At 35.2% G+C, this 23,887-nt stretch overlaps 1 protein-coding gene across 5 annotated transcripts in view; it reads left to right on the forward strand.

Moving 5' to 3' along the window:
* Positions 1–23,887, forward strand: part of CACNA2D1 (calcium voltage-gated channel auxiliary subunit alpha2delta 1) — a 358,410-nt gene that overhangs the window by 143,252 nt on the left and 191,271 nt on the right. The gene's annotated exons all lie outside the window — the stretch shown is intronic.

Here is a 23,887-nt window from a genome sequence, read left to right on the forward strand (position 1 = left end):
CTTAGAAGACTTGAACATATCTATCAAATCCACTGTAAAATGGACTGGTCTCCTTAAAAGCAGACTTTTTTCTGAGGTAATGCCTTTCTTTGGAAGTCACTTTTTATCGTGGTTAATGGTTCAAAAGAATCACAGTATACCAGGCTGGAAAGAAATCTCAGGGATCATCTGCTAAAGAAGAAGGGCTTGAAATCCACAGAGGGAGAAGATTTACAGGAATGTCTCTCTCCATGCATTTGAGGGGCATGGCCTGGCATGAAGGGGACACTGTGTCAGTTCAGCCTGTAAGCAGCATCCAGAAATGAGGATTTGCCCCCTCAAAGTTAATGCCTTTGGCTCCTCTCATGTAGATGATGGCTGCTCACCAGCTGAACAGCCACAGAGGGAGGTGCCCTGGGTGGCTGTGAGACATGCCACATTAAAGCAGCTATTTCTTCAATCACTTTCCTGTTAAAGTGTAAAATACTTTACATATTAATAGTTAAGCACTGATTAAAGGCAATGATTGAATATCCTGAACATCTAGAAGTCCTAAGGCAAAGTAAAAAAAAAAACATTTAACTGTACTGTTGAGGTCAATTATTAGGTAAAACTTCTGAACAGTTTACTGTCATTAGATATTTCAAATAGCTCTACAGACTTTATTTGAAAGGCCACTGCTGGCAGTCAGTAGTTGCATGCACAAAGCTGAGAACAGCCTGGAAGGGTGAAATAACCTAATACAGTCAGATGAAGAGGAAAAAAGTGGATTGCCCAGATAAGACAAACTAGATGAGAAAACTGTCATGTAAAGAAAAGCCTTTATTTTTCTCCCTTTATAGAAGTTGCACAATGTGATACAGACAATTTGCATTTTCCTGGAGATGAATACGATGAATATTTTCAGCAACACTTTTCATGAATATGGAAAACTGGCTGTACTTTTATTGCTATATTCATAAAATATGCATCTGGTGAGTTCCTATTTTCACAGTATGAAATATGGATTGGAATTTTTAATTTCTTCATTTATTTTCTAGAGGGTTTTTTTCCTTTTAATAAGGTGTTTTAATGTAATAATTTAGAATGTGAATCCTGTCATGGGTAATTATGTAATAAGTCGCCTTTGGAACAAGCATTAGCTTCTTTTACTGCCTCAATGCAAGTTCTCTTACGAATTGAGAGTAAAATGCTTGAGCTCTCACGTAGGCTGGGGACTTGAGCTATTGAATCCCTCTTTCCTCATAGCATGATATCATCCTGTCTCCCAGAAAACATTTTGCAGACTCCTAAATTTTAAAAATCCTAGGTAAATGTAAGCCTTGGGACATAGAAGAGAGGATTCTTTGATGAACAATAGGGGAAAGTGGTTGTGTTTTGAAATGCCACGAAGTTTGGATGCATCAAGAGAGCAGTTTTCCCCTCGCTCTACTCCTGACCTGCATTTGTTAGGGCTTTACAAGAAACCTACCTGTAAGACAAGAATAACAATTGCATTCATTTTCTTGCATGGAAAGAGAAATGGAAGAGGTAAAAAGACTTCTAGCTATCATTGCCAGTAAGATTTGTCTGAGCTCATGCAAAAATCCCCACCACATACCTGAAAGATAATATAAATATTTTTTTATTGCTTATTATTTTACTAATATATTGATATATACTGATATATCATCAAACTGTATTGTATAATGGAACACTTCTATTAGTCAGAAAAGGTATGTACTCAGAGTAATTTGCCAGGAAGATTTCTTCATTCCCTTTAAAAATTCCTTGCCTTGAAAGAAACAATTTTGTTAAAAGCTGTGTATCTTATAAAATGCCACAGTGCCTGTTTCCCTCTGGTGTATAGTTGGAGCCATACTCGGGTATGCAAACTACATGTGTCTATTTATCCTGAGTTTGAAATTAATTGCTAAAATTACCTCAAATAAATTACAAATGCAAATTCTGCAGAAAATCCATTCCTTCCTTCTACAGTGTTAGTTTTTTATAGTGTATTTAAACTGTGTCCTTAAAAGGTCCAGAATCAAAAAATCTTAATTCAATAAAACAGGATATTTTGAGAACGAGGGCAAGAAGAAAGTGATCTCCTAAAATGCTGTTCTAGAAGATACATACACACAAAGTGGCCAGCTTGCTTTTCTTGAGGCTTCTTGTTTAATTTGAATTTTGAAAAAAATCATGGTGTTTATTGAAATGCAAATTATTTCATTTTCGTTATTCAAAAATTTTCTCAGGAAAAATGTAGAATTGAATAAAATTTCCAGTAGGAGAAACTATGGTTGGAAATTGGGAAAAATAATTTTAAGATGAAGAATGATCAACAGGAATAGGTTATCCAGACATATTTTCAAATCACCATTCTGGAGATAAAGCGAAAAACAACTGGATATTCATCTAAGACACCTGATCTAACTCTCAAGTGACCCTGCTTTGCATGAGCACTCTTATTTTGTGATTCCTGAAATCGGCTGAGTGTAATGTGCCTCTCTGCTTACCAAAAATATTGTTATATTAAAACAAACAAAATAGCACCTTTAGAAGGAATTCTTCTAAAACCTTAAAAGGAACCATTATCCAGTATGTGGTGGGAGAAGATTTCAAAACAGACAGGTGTAAGAAAGTAAATAAATGTCATGATTATCACAATAGACATTAGCTTTTCAGAATTAAGCACAGGATAGACTAATTTTTTTACATGGCAGTTGAAGAGAAGAATGAGGAAGGATAAAGTCTATAGATTTCATTAACAGAGAAGATACGACATGTTGGCAATAAATCAATAGTTATATTAGACCTTAGGAACAACAAAGGATATGTTCAGAGGATGACTCACTTTAGTGAAAGAAAGTGACAAATGGTCTCAGCTTAATGATTAATATCAAACATTGTTAGGGAAAGTAATTTCTGAAGTCTTAGATCAATATTACCACTAAGACTCACAAAGCAGAAAATACGGAATCAAAGTTAAACTGTCAGGAGAACCCAAATCTCTTAGAACAAGGACAATTCACAAAAGAAGATGAAAATATTGTAATTTTCCCCTTGAGCTATAATCTTAAAAAGTCCAAACCAAACCAAACTGAAATCTCCCCACTAGAGTTCATGTTCTTATTCATTCTAACTTCATAGCAAACATCTTTGTCATCTGACATTGGTCCCTCTCCAGAACAAAACTAGGGATCTGCATATGGAATATAAATGGATTTAAGCTCTCCATGAGCATTTTGTCAGAGTCCATGCTGGAGTCTTCCATTACATATGATCAGGTCATTGCATCAGGCTGCCATAGATCAGAAATATCTACAGTCTTGCATTAACATCCCCCTAGGTTGGGGTGAAGTCCCATAAACCAACTTCCACTACTCTAATCCAGGTTTCTTCATATTTCTCTCGCCTCCCCTGTTAACATCAATGCACATGAAAAAGAGAGTCCTAGAAAGGTAAATGTTGCACTTATGAACAATAAGAATTCAATAAGAAAAGTGAAAAGACCAATAAAAACTTACTTTTCTCAGAAAGGCAAAGCTTTATTGAATTTTTTATGATCTCTGAGATCTAGGATCTTTCAAGTGTGCAGTCAAAGCAGGAAACTTAGAATCCTAAATTAAGCCCATTGAGAAAAAGATATCAAGGTATAATTTTATATAACTGATTTTCTGAACACCGGGCGTAAAGCATAATGACTGCTGATTACTCAGGATAGATTAGAGTTCTTATGTCTGAAACTGAGAACTGTGAGTGATTGAAAAGCTGAAAACAATGTGTTTGTCTGTGAAAAGGAGCAGGTTGGCTCTGCTACAGCCTGAAGTAGGAAGGATTTGAAGCTGTGCAGACTGTATCTTCAGGGACAAAGCAGAATGAGGTGGTGGGCTCTGCTATGAGACTGATATATAGGAAAATTTGAAGGCAAATTTGCTGCAGAAGATACTGCTGGAAGCTGTTTCACCAGCTTTGATTGATATTGAATTATTTTAGTTTGCAGTAACTTTGAAGACAGGAATAACACACTGTCACACCTACCTGGCTGGTTGATTCACTAACTTAAACGAGAGCAAGGAAAATAAGACATTTTGAGAATACAATTTAAGACTAGACTAGAGTAGACTATACTATGCTATTACTATACTGTACTTACTATAATAACACAAGTTTATTTTTTATGTGCATTTTCTCTATCTATAAATGACCCCACCTGGAGCACTTCATCCTGCTCTGGGGCCCCCAACAAAAGACCTACTGGAGTGAGTCCAGAAGAGGCCATAAAGATAGTCAGAGGGCTGGGCCATCATGTGAAAAATCTGGGACAGTTGGATCTGTACAGCCTGGAAAACAGAAGGCTCCAAGGAGACTTCAGGGCACCTCCCAGTGTCTGAAGAGAGAGCTGGGGAGGGACTTCTTACATATGTAAGATAGGAAAGAAGGGAATGGCTTCAAACTGAAAGAGGGTAGGTATGGATTGGATATTAGAGAAAAGTTCTTTACTGAGAGGGTGGTGAGGTTATGGACCAGGCCCAGAGAAGCTGTGGATGCTCAGTCTCTGGAAGTGTTCAGGCCCAGGTTGGATGGGGCCCTGAGCAAGCTGGGCTGATGGAGGGTGTCCAAACCCATGGCAGCAGGGTTGGGACTGGATGATCTTTAAATTCTCTTCGAATCCAAACCATGCTATCATTCTATGAACTGTGTTAATAATTCCAAAGATTAAATCACTGAAATACATAAGTGAATGAAGTGAGATGACGTGGAGAAACTAACAGATGGATCCTGTGAACGCTTGTACTTAGTGTTTGCAATGGGTTCTTTATTCCTGATTTTGTTGGTGGGAAAGAGCAAGCTAGATAGGGAAGATCTTTGATATTGGGCAAAAGCACTTGCAGGGGAGGAGTGCACTGAATGTAGGGTATAACAGTAGTAGTAGTGCACCAGTAGTGTATTACAGTTATGAGTGGAATAATATTAATTGTTTTCCTATGTGAAGTGACACGTCTTATTGGAACACCAGGGATTTTGTCACCTTGCTTGAAATGAGACAAAATTTTCATTTCACTTTGGTTTCTTTGACAGGTGCTATTTGCTTATAGCTCTTTGCTATTCTTTTTTTTTTTTTTTTTTTGAGAAATATTTCAGGGTCAATTCTATTTCTAGAGGTTTGTGGTAGTAAAATAAGTAGTAAAGCATATGTAATGTAAATTTGCTTTGATTTAAGATTATCTTTTTTACTGAAACATAGTTCTCATAAGTATGTTGGGAGTGGAAAAACACAGAAATAAACTACTTTTTAACAAGTAAAAGAAAACTCAGCACTTGGCCTTATTAATCCATACCTGGAACTTTTACAGGATATATCTCTTCGGGTTAGGGCTGTAGCAGCCACTGTAGAGTGTCCTGGCTCACAGCATGGATGTGTTCATTAGCACCAGCATCATTTCTTTGAGCTGTTAGGAACAAGGAAACAAAAGCCAATCTGTTTGTTTGCTATTTCATATTTATGTACTTTCTGCTTTCCAATGGCCTGACTGACAGCCTGGCTGTACATTGGCCGATGTCCTCTCGTCAAGCCCATGACCTCAATTCACCTGTCATTCACTTCCATCATGTCAGCTGAGCCTTTTGTGGATGTCCATTATTCACACACTATATTGTATTATGATGAATTACCCTCTTGGGAGTTTTAGGACATCTTAATCCCAGTCTGACAGAACTCTCTGTGATAAATAATTGACAAGTCCCTATGCTAAATGCAAGTACATCAGAGGATGTGGATTTTTGACAGGTTTTGCTGAATAAAAAGGAATAAGAGAGCATGCCTTCAGCAGTGTTGAGCAGATTCCATCTCTCATTTTAATTTTCATTGGATGCTTTTCTATCAAGAGATTGCATGCAGCAGGGGAGGGAGATTCATTATGATTTTCATCCTTAGTTGTTTTACTGATAAACAAAATATTTCATTAACAAAAACATTAATGGGGAATTTATTATAATTTAATCTCACAGTAAATCTGGCCTCTTTCTCCATCCATGCATGTTAAGAAAAGAGAACTTTGTTTCAGAAAACCCAGTAGCATTTAAATGTGCATTTATAGCGACAGCCACGTGTGCCTGTGTTCTGCCTGGAATATAAAGCAAGGCAAATTCCTGCTGCTCATCAAGCTGTGCAGGGGTGGAGCATAAAGCAGGTGATGGACTCTTGTGCTGATAACCTTGGCCTGGCTGAAATTGCAGTGTATAGGAAGCTGACAACTTGCTGCCAATCATTTTCTTGTGGAAAGGACTGGAATGAGCAGAGTCAAAGCCTTATTCACTATGTCTGTCCTCTGCCAGGCAGCATTACAGGGGTGATAAAATGCAGTCTTGGTGATATTTCCACCTTTTTACACTTCACTGGAGTTTGTCAGGTGTTTTTTTTGCATTTGCTATCACCCTGAGATGACTACTGAGACTTGACAAGAACCACAGGTCTGGCCCAATGGGTCTCTTGAGTTTTAGGGCTGATGGGTAACTCAGGGGATTTGGCTGCAGAATTTTTTCAATTTGTTGTTTCTGGAAAAGAGAACTGTGTGCCTTGTGTTGCTGGAGATTCAAGAGTCATCCCTCAATAGCTGGCAAGCTGAAAGTGAGCAAAAACTTAGTGTAGAAAATGTCAGGATTTGGAAAACCTATATAGGTGAAATATCAAAACTGTTTTGAGAGCAGATGTAACAGGAGAATTTATTTTCTTTTTTCTTTTTTTTTTTTTTTTTATTTTTTCCTTCCAGTGTTCCAGTGTGGCAGGTAGCTGAAGGAGAAAAAAAGGGAGTATAATTAATTGTATGTTCTGTAGGATAGTTACTTCAGATCATCCTTTGAAGTCAATTGGAAGCAAATGCCATTTTTGCTGCCAGGGCATATCCTTAAGCTATTCTTTGCCACACCTGAAAGGACTAAAAGTTTAGACACATCATGTTCTTCCTGTGGAAACTGGTAAAGAATGTCTCTGCTCATTTCATATAAACTGGGGTGAATGGAAGTTCATATTTATTTCTGTCACATATGCCAGAGGGAAGAAAGCTCTGATTTGGCTCTATTGCACTGAAGGGTGTGGAAGCATCCATGTGAAATGCATTCTATTGCTTAATCTGGCCAACACACAAAACAGTTTCAGAGATAGGTGACTCTTGCTGTCAGATCCACACTTGCCACTTTTTCCTTTCCCTTGCTATAATGCCTAATTGGGCCAATAACTTTACTATGGATGTAAGGAAGTATTTTTACAACAACATTTACTGCCATTTTCAATAAATGGCAGCAAAAATGGCATTTTTGTTTCTCGTTCAGCAAAATGACTTGTTTTAAATTAAAACTATAACAGCAAAATCAACAAACAATAAACACCAACCAAAAAGCAAAACCACAAACAAAAAATCCCACAAAGAATTATTGAGAAAACTTCTGAGCCCCTTGGATTATAGTTGATATTTAATTGTGCAAATGTGTAAAATACACCCAAAGTATATTTACAACATATATAGTAGTACTATACAAAAATAATTCTCTTGGTGTTTGCTAATAGTTATAAAACTCACTGTGGGCGCTCTTTTAAAGTATATTAAAATTTCAATTAAAATATTCTAGATATGTATACTTGCTAAGCAGGCAGTTGTATTTCTGTTAAGCAAATTAGTGGAAATAAATGAAAGATAAAATTATTAAAGCTGATTTTTTCAAAGCTGGAGGCTAAGGTTTAATGTCATATTTTACAATATTACCATATTTTAGCTGAGGATGTTGTCAAACCTCGCAGAAGAAGCAAACTCCCATCTTCTGAATTGCCAAACAGTGCTTTAATTAAGCTGCAAAGCAACTCTTCTCAAAATAAAAACATGTTAGATGGCTCCTCTCCCATTTGAGATCTAAGGCTTAAATTGACAGCATAAAACAAGGATGATGCCAGGTTTTGCATGATTTGGCTTTGTAGGTTAGACAATTGCAGGTGACAATTTTTCTGTGTACATGTGAGAGAAAGAGTCAGAGAATAGTTTGAGTAATAAATGAGAATGGTTTCAAGAAGAGCTTTGTTTTCAGGATGCTCTTAATTAGGAAGCTAAGTAAGAATAGTGGTATTGGGAATATTGTAATTGAAGCATTCCTTTATTTCTTTAAAATAATCAGATTTATTTTATCAAAAAATGTGACTCATTTAAAAATGTGGCTCATATTTCAGAAAGGGATTTTCATTATTAGATAAGTAATAGATTGATAGATTACTTTTCATTAATAGATTTGAGAAATTGGAGAGTAGAAATAGAACTGAAATGTTTTGGAACTATGTACTATTTGCAGAACCCTGTACATGACACTGTGCAAAAATGTGAAAATATGTATCATAATGTGCATTTTTAAATTGGTCTTTTGAAGGATCAAATACTTCGTTAAAAAATACAGGCAAAAGTGCAAAGAAAACAAAATGAGGATTATATGGTTTTATTCAGACTAACACAAGATCAGAAATCCTTCTGCGGTAACTATTTTAAATTTGAAACTAGATAATAGAAATTAATTGAAAATACTAATTAGGTGTTACTTACATTTATTATGTTCTCAGGAACAGCTTTACCTGAAAATGGTTCAGGTAAGACCAAAAAGAGCTTCAGCTCTGAAATTTTGAAAATCAATTATAAAACCTATTTGGCACAAGAAGGAAGTATAAAATAGTGCAATTCATTAATTACAGAAGTTGATTTTTAATTTTTATTCTTTGCCTTATACATATCTGAGGTACACAAGTCTGAGATCTGCTCATGGAGTCACTGCTGCATTAATGTACCCTTTTCTGCTGCCCCCTCCAGTCTTCCCTTTGACATCTGAGCAAAGTCTGACTTTACTGTTGTATTGTGATGTGGCATTTAAGCATTCACTTTATAATTAAAATAGAATGATTAATAATCATAATGAAATTTATTTTAATTTGCAGTTTAGGAAAGTCACATTATGTGGTTAAAGAATACATAATTTAGGTTTTATTAATTTATTTGCAATTTCAGCAGAAATGCAAAAATCACAAACCTTTATTTTATTGGTGGCATAAAATCAAAGCAACAGAAGCCTAGGGCCCTCTTTGTAAGCACTTTTCACTGTAGGAAAAAAAGCCTTACAGACACTCATTGTCTCTCCAAAACAAAGAAACCAAAAGGCAACTCCAAGACAAAAAAAGATGATGCATTAAAAAAAAAAAAAATAGAGGTTTAAAATGTGTTTGGGTTTCAAATTTTAGCTTTTAATTAGCTTGTATGTTTTTTCACACTAAATTATTTAGAGGTTGTTTTATATTTTGTATCAATTTAGGTGGAGAAGGAATTAAATAGAGCATATATAATGAGGTTTAAATAGCTGAATAAAATCAATTCAGCTCATTCGCTGCTATTAGCTAAGCTACACTTTAAGATGGGCTCTAATATTGTGTTTGAACACTTGTTCTTTAGGGATTCCTATTCTGTTCTGGTATCCAAAGGCTGGCTGCATAAAAAGTTTGCTTTCTATAGTTACATACCAATTCTGCAGTGATTGCTGTGGTGCCTGCACACAAATGGGTCCCCTGACTGATAATGAGGCTGAGCACATGTGCTGTATAAACAAATAATAGGTTTCTTTATAGCACATAATGCATTTGTTAACATACACTAATAAGGAACATTTCTAATATGCATGAAAGTACTTACTTTTTTGTAAGGCAATACTGGATTTCATAAAGCTGTTTAAGTACTGAATCTGGGTACTTCAGAGAGCTGTTGAGCTCTCAAACCCAGATATATTAGCATACATATATTGCCTGAGCTAGAAAGGGTATTGTATACACATGAACACATATGGTTTATTGGGTCTTTGCGACAGACATTAAATCCTTGTATGTTGAGGGATGATAGACTTCTAAGTGCAGAATATGAAATTATAGTTGACAAGGGAGTAAAACTGAATAATAACAGTGTAAATGAGATGGCACTTAGACCTCCATGTACCTTGTCTTTCACTGTCAGTTGCTAGATGCTGGGAATTTACCCATAAAAGACTAATTCAGTATTTTGCATAAAACATCAGTAAAATCATACTATTTAAAAATCAGATCCTTTTTTCTTGGACGAAAATTTGGCTGCTTTGTCTCAGGCAAAAGAGAAGACTGTGCTGCAAGGGGATAATGCAGAACAATTAATTTTGATCACAATTTTATAGAGGAATAGTTCTGTAGGGGATAAATTTCTGGAGTCTCTTCTGCCACAGACCTCCTTAGGTCAGGCTCTTAAATGATGTTTCAGTGAACATTGAATCTGGGCTCACCTATCTATTTTAAGGTAGAAAGAAATGTTTACATCCCTAATTAAAACCATGGAGATTCTGCTTAGGCCAGATTTTTGGGAAGGAGTATGTTTGGACCAGAACTAAGCTGTCTGTGGATGCCACATATTTCTAATAAATCCCACTGATTTTTGAAAGCTACCTGGATCTCTAGGGCAAGTCATGACTTTCTTGTGCTGCAGCATCTCAGATTTGCCTTTCATCCCACTCAGAGATAAGCTGGGAATTGCAACAGTAACACTCTTTGCTTAGGATTCACAGTCTCATCTGAGCAGCGCTATTTCAATAACTTGAAGACCCAAACAAAGAAAACAACTGACAAACAACAGCAGCAAAACCCAAAGACTCCTAGATCTGTTTAATAAGCTGCTACTGACTGAGAAGATTTTGGTACAAAATCTTAAAACAAATCTGACAACTTTATTGTTCAAAAATAAGGAAAAATAGTATTTTTATGACATTGCCAAATGTGCTATACCTAGAAGCTGCATATTTGAAAACCAAACATTTCAAGTATCTTTAGGATATGTAACCTTCCATTCCAAAGTGGAACATGTTTTCTTTCTGACACTTTAGACTAGGTTTATAGTAAGAGAGGGAGGGTGATACTAAAACATGTATTTACAATTCAAGTATATTGAAGGTTCAGCTCTTAACCCTCTACAAATGCTACTGCTCAAGAAAAGCATAAATAGTTATTTGTATGTAAAATAAAGCACAAAAATATCAATCCAATACAAATTCCTTTCTGGTAACATATGAAATACATATGTATGAGGTGATTAGCCAGAAGTCCTTGTACTGAAATAAGCGTGATTATTGTGAAACTTGATATCAACCTTGGAAAACATTTGGTTTAACAAGGCTTTTTATTTATTTACATGTGTGAAGTAAAATCCTTGTTTGGTAATATTCACTATTCTGAATTGACTGGAACTGTTAGGAGGCCTTCTGCAAATATTGCAAGGTATTGCCCAAAGTAGGAGGAAAGTATTTCTTTAACTTCTGCTTAAAAAAATCTTTCGAAATACCTTTGCTTATACTTCACAAAAAATAAAATAGGTACAACTATGTCTGGGAAACACTGGTACAAATCATTGAAGAGGCAAGGAGGGCTTTAAAAAGAGATTTTTATTCAACACTATAACCTTATTTTCTCAGCTTTCTCATAAAATGTCTCATCCTTTGTATTGCTCAAAGTGTAAAGGAATTTTAAATCCAGGTGAAGGTTATTTGTTTTGGTTTTTTGTTGGGTTTTTTTTTTTTTTCCTTTGTAAGTAAGGGATCAAAAAGTTTTCTATAACTAGAATGAACAGTTTTACCAGTTTAACAACCACAGATAGCTATAATGACAGCAGTCAACTCACCTTGGAATGCTCCATCACCCTATACACAAATATATATAAACTTACCTGGTAATAGTAGGCTAAAAGCTATGCAAAAAATTATCTGTGCAAGAAAATAACAAAGACAATGACTAATGACTCAGGGTGTAAAGAGATATTACACTTAGAATATCATGATCTTTTGAAGATAGGGATTCACTAGGATCAATTTAAGCAGTCTTCCAATTTCTTTACATTAGAAAAGGTGTGGGGTTTTGTTTTTGTTTTTTTTTTTTAATTTGCCTATTTTACTTTTGAAGCTTTTATTTACTTTTTTGGCTCCTTTATGTTTTACTGAAGCTAAAAGCATAAGAATTAAAAATGGTGCAGACGTATAAACTATTTAATCAGTTTAATACTTCAACAGCCAAAAAACCTCTAAACTCCAAACCCATTATGCTACTGTAAAAAAATCATAATCTGTCTGGATTATACAGTCTGGCTCAAAATGATACATCAAACTATTCCTATTGTAAATGTTTTAGGTTTTGTTTTTGTTTTTTCATTACTTAGTATATATATTTTTATGTGAAGAAGCACTTGGAGGAAGATATTTGTATTCACATACACATTTCAGAAAATGAGCATATGTTTTACGATGCATTTCTTACTTTATTATGTAAATACAATATAATAATGCTTTCTACAAGCTCAGCTGAACATATGTAGTATAATTCAGTGCTACGTTTGCAGTTTATTGAGCGTAAAGTACCTGTAAAACTCAGCACAGTGTGCAAGTACATCTCTCTTGCACACTGTTTTTACACTGCACAGAACATCAGTGACTTTGTTTCCAGTTAAATTCCTAATCAAAGCTGTGATCTTTCCAGCAACTGAGTACTTATGTGAGCAACCTCTTTAGATTTTGTTGGATCACAACGTACTTGATGGATTGAAATCCATAGCAGCTTTGCATTTAAGTAGCTTCTCTTTGAATTGTAGTTATTTTTTAAAAAAATGCACTGGAAGAAGTTGCCACTTTCTTATTTTTCACCTTTCTGGACTCTCCTGGGGTTGGCTGCCAACTTTCCCGTGGAGAGTTTGTGTCAGAGCAGCAGTGGCTTTGCTGCTGCCACCCCATCTGAGTGGACAAAGATGGGATGGGTGGGAATCCAGAAGTCAGGCAGAGTGTTTGTTGTATGGCCCATGCCTTCTTAAATGCCATCATCACACATCTGCCTGTATCTGTTTATATTTCCAGTTTCAAAGAGAATTTTTAATTTTTAATTCTTATTTTTTTTTTAATTAAAAAGCCATGTGCCGTCAAAGTGGTGGTAAGTTTGTGATTTTAGAAAATCTGAAGTTTTGTTGAAATTTTTTTCTTTGTGATGTTGTTTCTGAGTTTTGGGGTTTTTGGAGGTCTTGGTTTTGGTTTTGTTTTTTATATACTCCACACAGCTGGGTTATATATTTGAGGGTTTTTTTTTCAGTTAAGAAGATGAGTAACACAGATGAAAATAAGTCCAAGATCTATGGTTTGGAGAAAGGTGTTGCTAGAGGTATTAGCTGGCACGTGACTAATGATAGAAACACAAAAATCTTGAAAATGCAGTTTGCAGTTTAAATTTACTAAATAAAATTAATTTTCCTTACTTTTCATCTTGTCTGTATTCTGAGAGGATGATCCATGTAACTCTTCAGCTGACAAGGAGCGTCCAGCTGTCTGGTTTTATAAACCAGAGATCTAAGTAGTGAGATTTTCATGGGGCAGCATGGTGGAAGGAATTCCTGATTACAATACAAAATACTTTAATGTCACCTGGGTGTCCAAGTTTTGGCACTGTAACCATTCCTTACACCCTTCTTTCAACTTTACTAAAACCACCTGACCACAGGATACAGGTGAAGTGTTCACTGTATGGTGGAATTTTGCTGTAATTTAATTTAATACGGCTTTAAGTTCTGTGTTTATATGCTTGAAACTTCTGTTGTAAATGCAAGTGAATGTGTTTTACTGTCGTTTATGTCATTTACCATACTGATCAATAGTGAGTCAAAGTCATTGTCTGATGCAACATGAAGCTGCATTTTTAGTCTTTACTAATGCAGTGTACCCATCAAAATCTATAGATTTGAAAGATATATTGAAATCTATAGTTGTTTTCATATAGATGTGCAAGATGCTTTTTTTCCTTGGCATTGAGTCACTTTTCAGCTCAGATAGTAGAGATTCAGCATTTCAGTGCTGCCAGTGACCTAAATGAGGGCACAAAGCATGTGACTTCCCAAATCTTAATGTTTCATGTGACAGGGAAGTGCCCAGAAAAATCAGACTTTTCACTTATAATATTTGTCTGTTTTCCAGTATTCCTTGAGAATATAGCACAAAAGCAATTCCATGAAATCCTACAAGAACATCCTGCAGTGTTTAAAAAAAACTCTAAACTTTCAGCAGTCTGCCAATCCCTTAAGTATCAGCTCAGGTGTCTTAATTTAAGATTCAAACTGATTTCTGAAAATCATCTCTGATCTCTAACATGCCAGTTTAACAGGAATGTGGAAGAAATTCTTCCTGGGCAGAGTTTTTAAGTGCAACTCAGATCAACTGCAGTCAACTGCATCATACTGAGTTAGGTGCATCAATATCCAGTCTGGCAAAGTAGTGCCTGATTTTGCTTTACTTGTACTGTGACATTCCTGATGCATGTTTAGCTTATCTCTTTTTTTTTTTTTTTTTTTTTTTTATAATAAGGGTTAGCTGCTTCTTATTTCTTTCTGGCATTCACAGTTTGATACTGGTGATGATTTTCAGTAAGTAGCTGTAATTGGAATAAAAGAAAACAAACTTTTGGGAGGGTGCTAAGTTTGTTGGCATGGTTCAGTATATTACCTATATAGAAAAGACTGAAAAATAAAATAAAATAACACCAGATGTGAAAATGATATGAGGAAGATGCTTAGACAGTTTTGAGATGGGATAATGCTTCTTGATTGTGTTCTTTGAGCTAGAAGGTGGCAATTAGATTTTCATACAGAGAAAAGTGTGAGACATCTTAATTAAACACCTTTTGGTGGAAGTCATCATACATAAACACAAACCTCTTGCAGTAGTTTTCAAATGTGCCACCTGTGAGGGTAATACTAAAGAAAATATTAATTGTTTGTTTAGGTTTTTTTTTTTTTGTAAAAATTGGGAGGAAATTATTGTTTGAATGTCAGTTCAGATCTGTTCATTAGTCATTAAGAAAACCAATGAAATGCATTTCTTAAGCATAGCTATAGGTCATGCACATAATCATAGAAAAAAGAGGAAAATAACTGAAAATAAAATACAATGGATTCACCCGGAGGATAAATCTTGTGGACTATGGTATTAATAAGCACCTAATGTTACACTAATGTTTTGTGTGACTTTGGTCACATTATGTCACCATTCTGCTTTACTTTGCTTTATGTGTTAAATACAATTACCATTATTTACTTCACAATGGATAGGAAAAGTTATTAAATACTTCTGACAATATGCATTAGTTTTACTGCTGGAGGTGTTACAGTGAAAAATAGTATTTTCTCCCATATAATTCTGTTTTAAAGGTCTTACAGTGCAGAAATATGATTAATGGTTGATGGTATACCTTAAACAGGTTGTATTTTGTGTATAATCACAAGAATGCTCTGAAAAAGACTGTTCTGCCTGGAACAAAGAGCTCATAAATATGTCAGTGTATGACATATGCATGACAAAAGATGCTGAAGAGAAATCATGACAATGCATATAAATGTAAAAGATACCATTTTCAGCAGTTTCTCCTTACATTTTTGTCTACTTTTAATTTTAAGGTGTTTTTACAGTCTGGAAGAATGTTCTGTTGGAGGGTAAGAACAAGTAAATCCCATTTAGTCCTTTATAGAAAAAGTTTAACTAACAAAGAACCTGAATTGCTCTTAAAAACTTGACACGTCTACACTTGAACATTAAAACTTGAGCCTTTCCAGTAGAGAGAGAATGTTGGAGTGCAACACTTCTTTTAAAATCTATTTGGGAAAGATTAGAAGCAGCATGGTATTGCACTCCATGTGACCAGAAGGAAATGCAGAGGCTTTGGGTGTCCTGTTGCCCCAGGTCCAAGCCAGGCAGAACCAGGAGTGCGTTCCCAGCATTGCCGGCACCGCTCGCACAGCAACTCGGGAAAATGAAAATCACTCTTACACTTTGCCGGGGGAAGGTCATTTCCCTTTGTACTCAGTTTTCTCCAGGACTCACAGTTAAATACTTTCTTTTTCTTTTGACTAGAATTACTTCCATTAGGGGAATGTTGCCTGAAAATAGCATGCAGTATTAATGTACCTTTGTTTCTGCTGTTGCCAACAGTAACGTTTCCTTAGCTCTCACCCCCTGGCTGCTGATAAGATCAAGTTGATTATTCAGCAACTATAGCCCATCACCTGCTCTATTTTTTTTCCCTGACATGCAAAGCTGTTGAGACTCTGTCTTGCCTTGTTAAAGCTACATTTGGTATTCCGCTGTAGTTTTAGGCAAATGTGTATATGTATTTAAGAAGTGATTCATTTTTGAACAGACTTGTAATAAGTCAAATTCATTTTTCTGTTTTATACATTTGAGAGCTGAGGTGTACATGCTGATTTTTTTTTTCTAAAAATTCACATTTTGGTTCCACTATTAGTTTAATTATTAATACTGTTGCATTGTTCATAGGCTTTCTGGAAATGCTGCTGCAGACTTCAGTGCTGTCTTGATTTTGTTATAAATCATTAACTACTTGGGAATTTATCATTATAGTGTAGGTTACGGATGTATTGTAATGATATAAAACATTTCTGTCGTGTTCTGCAGAGGAATGGATGATAAATGAGTTCTGTTCACTCCTGTTATTTCTGGAAAATCTGGATTTTTCTCTTCTTTCTATAAATACCCATCAAACTCTGGGCGCTTAATTCTGGTGACATGGCCAAAAGAGATATTTGCTTATCAGTTCAGCAGACATTTTAAATCTCCAGCTTTATGATCTTCTTTTGGGATTACAACAGCATTACATCTAAATCTCTTTTGTAGCACACAAAATGTGAGTAAATCTAGAATTCACTACACTTCTCTATATTTAGTGTTTCCTACCTAGCTGAACTCCACTTTTCTAATTTTAGCAGAAGCTATAATTTTAAACCAAAATATTGTAGTGTTTTCAATATTCAGTATATATTTAATATTGTTATTGAGTTGTATTGACAGTAAAATGATATTATTTGATATATTGTTACTAAACTGGCATGAAACTTTAGCATTCTGTGAAATCTGTTGCTCTGTTTGATTATGTGATGAGACAAAATGCAGCTGCTCTTGCATTCCCTATTTAATTAAAGGTAAATGACTTCTTTAGTGTTTTTCTTGCAGAAGTGATGCCAGCCTGTATCAATGGTTTCTTCTACTTGTACTTTGCAAAGTGGTATTTACTTTATTTGGTTTTTTTTTCCTTCTTTTCCCTTTAAAGTAAGGGAGTTGTACATATTTCATTTATGTCTGTTCCTATTCAGATATTAGTCAGATTACAGTGAATCTGCTAACATGTATAAATTGGTAGGTTATATTTTGTGTCTTTTTTTTATTTATTTATGATTAAGTGCATAATTACTCAGGAGATATTAAAGGAATGGTAAAGCAATCTGAACTGTGTCAAGTTATTTTTTTTAAGTCAGAGGAAAAATTACCTTTTCAACATTTTAGAAAACTTTTTTTGAAGTGAGTTAATTTTGATATTTCTAAAAAAAAAAAAAATATATATAGTTAGAATTTCCCCTTGAACTCCTAGGAAGTATGTGAAAAAACTAGGGTAAGAAGTCATGCCTACTCAATATACATGTCATTTTCTAATCATGCCTGTGAAGTTACTAGCTCAGCTGTGAAGCTTAAAAGAATTTCCCAAGGCAGGCAGTGAGCTGGAGCTGGTGGTGTTATGCAATTTGAGATTTGTTGGAGCAGTTGGCAATTTCAGTCTAATGGTTTCAGCGTGTGTCCTTCACTTTGAGCCTGTTCAAAAATATAACACTAATGTGACTTACATTTAAGCCATATGAATTATTAGAGGGAAAATGTAATAAGCTCTAAGGGGTTTAAGTCTCTGCAAATGAGAGGGATGAATGATGTCTTAAAAGAAGGGGTCTTATGCTATTTTTATACACCATTCTAGTGAAATTTCACTGCTAGATGTCAAGATGCATTTGACAGACTATCTTACTCTTCTAATAGTTTTTCTTCATCTCTTTGTCTACAGTTGTCTCTATTATACTCTCTTGTCTACTGAAACATTTTTGGCAGTATCAAGCTGTCATAACATTGCCCAGCTTCTCAAATCTCCTGATTGCACATATCCTAGAAATATACTCTGGCTTGCGAACTGAGCTTCCTTCCTCCTTCCCTCTCCCTCTAAATGTGGAAATTCTGCTTCTCTACCTCCTGATGTGAATCTACTACACTCCTTTTTGCTGTTTAATAGTAGTTGAATATAATTAATTTGTATACTCCTACTGCCCCATATTAAGTGTATCAAGTATTTGACACAAATAATATTTCATGCCTTGTGGGTGGGACTCAGTGCTCCCATCAGTCAGAGAAGACAATTTAATGCTCCCTACATTCTTCATTGTGGCTGTGTTTGATCTGTTCTCTGGTACTCGGGTACTCCTCCAGCAATGCTTTTGGACCTGTGGTTAATTTTTGCCTTTGACTGCTCATGTAAGGTTTCTTTTCATCTGGTACCAATGGTCTTGCTAGTCCTAGTAAGGATTATGGACATTAGGTACAAAGCTGAGGTGAAACCAGTACTACTTGATGTCATCTGCCTGCAACTTCTGCAGGCTCTGCACTCACCTGCATATCAAGCTGTACCACTTTTCCAGAAGTTTAAATGTATGGGGTTTAGCTTATTTATTTATTTATTATTTAGTTATTTATTCTCCAACAATGACTTTCAGTGGGATATATAACTCCAGCTGTTCTGTGATTTGTTTTCAGGATGGAAACAAAAAGTGACAATGTTTGTACGTTTGCATACTTCTGAAGGATTTTAGATTCTTTCTAAAACTTAACTGAAAATCCTTATATAGTATATTTAAAAGATTCCTTCAGCTCTCTTTTAGGCCTTGAAGTATTGCCACTATGCCACTTTTCTCCTTTTTTTCATTTGTGAGGAACAAATACAAGAGAAGGGCTATTTCTAGTTCATGTTTTAGGGAAGGGCTAATTCCCAATTGTCTTAAATTATATATACATTTAGGCCAGTGATTTTATATGAAGACTGCTTTTTGTATTACAATGCCAGCAGACCCCTGGTATACTGTTTTTTCCATATGAATATGACTCAACTGCTGCCTTAGATGACAAAAGTGAAACTGTCCCCAGAGAGTAGCTGAGGAGTACAGCACACAAATTCTGTATAGAATATACGAGACCAATTATAAACACAGTCTTTCTGTGACCTTATGTGCTTCAAATATTCTCATTAACAGAGCACAGATCACATAACCATCATGTGGCACAGCAGATGTCAGAGTAAAGAGAAGCTGTGACTTTGCACTGTTAATACCTAAAATACAACCAAGCTGAGGATCAGCAAAAATAAAAACCATAAAAACCTATATTTGGTCACTATTTAAAGGGAAAAAAAAAGTCTTAAAAATATGTTTTAAGTTCTGGCTGAAGATTATGGCCTTTATATAATGGAATACAGCAAAACTTAGGAAAAAAGTCATTATTTGACATAGGTAAATATGAATTATCATGGAAACTTTTGCGCTTCATTGTAAGTGATTACAATATTTTTAAAAGCAAACAAATTTATTTGAAAGAGGAAACATTAAAAATTGTGGTTACAATTTAAATCAGCAAAATTGGGCATGTCTTTGGTTCAGTCTAAGACACTGTTTTATGGTTGGAACTGTCTTATCCAAACTGACATGCATCAGCTTCATCAAATCTAGATAAGCTTTTGTGGGGATAATCAGTGCCCACTTGTTAGAAAGATCATCTAAGAAGTATCATTATAAGTAACATGTAAAAGGGTAATCAACCCCTGTTAACTCCACCTGTGCCCCACTGGAAGTTAGGAAATAAGACAAAAGAAAATAAATCTAGAGAGTTATGGTTTTGCTATCTTTAGCACATCTATGCTCACTTTTGGGTTACTGACCTTCCAGTTGACAGTTGTTTGTTGAGCTTACATTCTCTGTGTGACAACCTGAGTGGTCTTTTTATACAACTGGGTACAATTATTGAAAGATAATTCATTACCAAGAATTCCTGTGAAAATATAACATATACTATGCATGTAAAAAAAACCAGAATCAAGGTAGAAGAGAATAGTTCTAATTTGTTTTAATACAGAATGTAACAGCTTACTGAGCTGAGAATGTAATATTTTAGGCTTTGTCAGTCTGTATTAAAGCTGTAGTGAAATAACAGTATCAGTCTTGCATTGACACTTCAGACATCAATATATGAGTCTTACAAAATCTTTTCATCTTGTAATTCATATCCAGTTCATAATCAACTACGGAAGAAAACTATTTGTATTTCAGACACATATATGAAAACTACGTATTAAAGCACTTTTGCACATACTTCTTGTGGCTTTTGTGCTGTTCATGCAAGAACAGATTTGAGTATTTGGATAATATTTTACAATCAGGTCTTGAAGGTCATTGTGTATTCTGTGTTGTTCTTTATAAGCTTGATATTGTCATATTTTCCATGGTACTTATTTGATTAAAATAACCTAAAAAATCCTTGGATTTTGAGTTTTAGAAAGTTTTTGAGGCTACTTATATCTATTAACTCTTAAGATTACATAATAGCTTAATATATCAAGAAATAGTTGAATACTATTTTCAAATAAAACACTGAAAGGAGAGTGGCAGACACAAAAAAAAACATTACTTCATTGTACTGAATATAAATTTAATTGGGCTATTTGCTGACAGAAACCTGTGCTGGCAGGGAGGAGATAAAAATATGACATATACGTAAAAGAAATGAAAGCTGGAAGATGAATAGGCCTTCCAGGGAGTTGATCTTTACAGATCAGATAAAGATTTTTGCTGTCAAGGCTGCATCAAAGCCTGCCTTTCAGAGATGGTAACATGAACATGGAAACTGGGGACAAGACCTTCGAAAATAGAGGGTTTTGAGATTGACATGCAACTGGGCTTTGGGCCTTTTTTAGTTGTTTTCCTTTTCTATTATTTGTGTGTGTGTTTGTGTGTATAATCTTTTATAATCCCTTTAAAAGCTAAAGAAACATTTATAGGCTGGTGGAGTGAATTAACACTTGTACCTTATCTAGCTTTTCAATAGCTGTTTTCCATTGAAGATAACCTATTTCTTTGAAAGACATAAGGAAATCTAGTGGAGGGTGCCTCTTGACTCCTTTCAAAGTTTGATTAAAAATACGTATTTGTGAGCAGTGACTGATTTCTAAGAGATAGTTAATTTTTTATTGCTAAGCTAAGTATTAAGGAAATTCCTGAAAATAATGCACACTGCACCCTACTAAGAAAAAAAAAGGAGAAATCTGTTCTCATTAATAATTTTTTTAATTAGTTTTAAATAAAAGAAAGAAAGACATAGAAGCAATTGTTTAATCTAGGAAAATTTATTAAACAAATTGCATGTTTAGTCAAAGTGTTTCCAAGCACCTTAAATTTGACATCAGCTACTGTGTCAATCACACTGGCTAAATCTGGTATCAGCTCCTCTGATCCCTTACTTGAAAAGCACCATCACACAGCTGTCAGGCATCCTCCAAAGTACATGAATAGATGCCACAACATTCTGTTAGCCTTTGTAGCCCTCTCTCCCTGGTTGTGGTTTCTTAATTTATTTACTAATTCAGAGTAAATCTGTATCCTCCAGCAGACTGCACGAAGTAGGGTTCTTTAAATATAATTAAGTAAGCCAGGACACTTCTGTTACATGTTAGTTTTGTTTATTTTTTCAATTTTTAGTTTTGTTCTGCTTCTCCTACTCTGTATTCAAAAAGATGCTGTTAAATAGAGCTTTGTTCAAGGCATGAAAACATCTCACAGCTTTCATCTACACAGCAAGCAATACAGAGGGCATGGAGGAAGAAATTATTAAAAGCTAATATACAAGAACATTGTTTTAAATAATTTCTTCTCATCTTCTTACACATAAAAATTTATATCTCAGGATTTTAGTATTTGCTGGAGAAACCTGTATGGAGCTGCAGTGGGTCATGGTGTTAAAGAAGCTGTTGCCTTATTAAACCCTCATTGTAATGAGAGGGAAAATGGGAAGCACCAGGTGCCAGCCGGCTGTTGTGCAGCTTCTCTGTCAGCATTCTCCAGAGACTCTTCCCTCAAAACAGGGAAGGCCAGACCTGACATTTGCATGCCTCAAAAGGAAGCAGGCATGATTTCTTTGAGAGATGAAAAATTAGTCTCCTTGTGTCACAATAAAAGGCACAAGTAACTTGAGTTTGCTTGACTGCCCAGCTATTTTCAGGCAAGGAGTGTTGACACAGGGTAATATGAAGTACATTCTAAATATACATCCCAGCTAAAGTATTGGATACACTTCACATTAAATTTTTCAAAAATTGATCCAATAACTGGAACAGCAACAAAAAATATACTGATTTTTGGACAGTAGAGCAAAATGCAGAGATTCTTCAGGTAAGCAGTGATGAAGAAATCAAAAAGATACCTAAACCAGTTGCTGGAACGTGTATGCATGGTCCTGTCTTGTTGTCATGTGTACCTCAATTATGGTGTTGGATTTGGGGTTCTGGCAGTCACTTATCAACTGTTTTCTCATTGGTTATCACTATTTCTTAAACAGTTTCCTTGGAGTTTCCAATGAGCTTGATTACCTTTAACAAAGCTCAGTATGCATGCCCCGAATGCCAGCCTCTCATTTGGAGGCTATTGTAAGGTGTAAAGCATTGTAGCTATTGCATGTGAGGTAATTTTAGAAGATTGCTTGGGCAGTTAGGATGGGTTCTAACTGAAACATGACTGAAAAATTCCAAAGGAGAATACGAATACAGTTTTGTGAGGGATATTCTTTTTTTCCCCTTCCTTTGAGAAAAGAGAAAGCAACCCAAACCAACTTTTTTTTTTTTTTTTTTTAATTTGCTTTAAGCATTTTCACTTTATAGTGCAGATGAGCTAAGAAATCTACCATTTGAAATGAGGAACTTCAGTTCTTTCCATGGAAAATTCTTCATAGTGTTAATGATGAGTACATATTTCTTTCCATAATCCATCTATCATTTTGTGCATTTGGGTTCTGCTGTCTTTTGTGGTTTTGAGTACATTAAGGCAATGGAGCAGAGTGTGAAGGAAATCTGAGGGCAATGTTAATTGCAGATATATACACATGTAGTAAGTGCTATATCTTGCTTTGCTACAATCTGTTGAAATATGTCTTGAATTTATCAGAGGATATACAAATTTAGATGCAGAATGGGCTAGATTAAGCGAATAAATTAGATGGACAAAGTTGGTCTAGTGTATTACAAAAAAAATGAAATGCTGTAGATGTTTGTCCAGTGCAGTCAAGAGAGAGTAGGATTGTGCTTTTTTTCCAATATAATGTATAATGTATGAAATGAAATAGTTTTTCTTTGGTTAGTGTGGTACTTGGTTACTGTGGATGTACCTCTAGTGAGCAGTGCCTGTAAAGTTCTGGTAGCTTTTTGCTAGCTAAGAATAATTTGAATTGACAATAAAATAATTGAGTGGGGACACATTTTGTGGCCATAGGGGACATTGGTTTGTTGATGCTTTTTTTCTCATTTTAAATAATTATTTCAAACCTAAAAATAAGGAGAAAATCCTAAACTCTTATTTTTGAAATGTATCAATCATCCTGGTGGCTGTTAGAGCAGGGAGAGGGGTTGGGCTGAGGTAGCACAGGCAGTTGCAAAGGTCTGGAGTGAGGTTTTGACAGAACCATGTCTGGAACTCCAGGTTTCCTGGACTTTCTGGTCATATTCCTTTTTGCTGCTAGCAAAAACTGACAAGGTGACTCAACTGGAAATGTGATTTAAACACCAGTTCATTTTGTGTAGGGATTGGTCTGAATATTAAAAGGGTCATCAGACTTATTTTTATACAGTAAGCATTTTCATCCCTGCTTATATCTAGTGGACATATTCAGGCTTCATCTCCTAGAAAGGGACCACGGCTCCCTAAAAACAGTTGCTAAAATTTTTATTGGGCTG

This window comes from Taeniopygia guttata, chromosome 1A, assembly GCF_048771995.1.
Source record: "Taeniopygia guttata chromosome 1A, bTaeGut7.mat, whole genome shotgun sequence".
NCBI lineage: Eukaryota > Metazoa > Chordata > Aves > Passeriformes > Estrildidae > Taeniopygia > Taeniopygia guttata.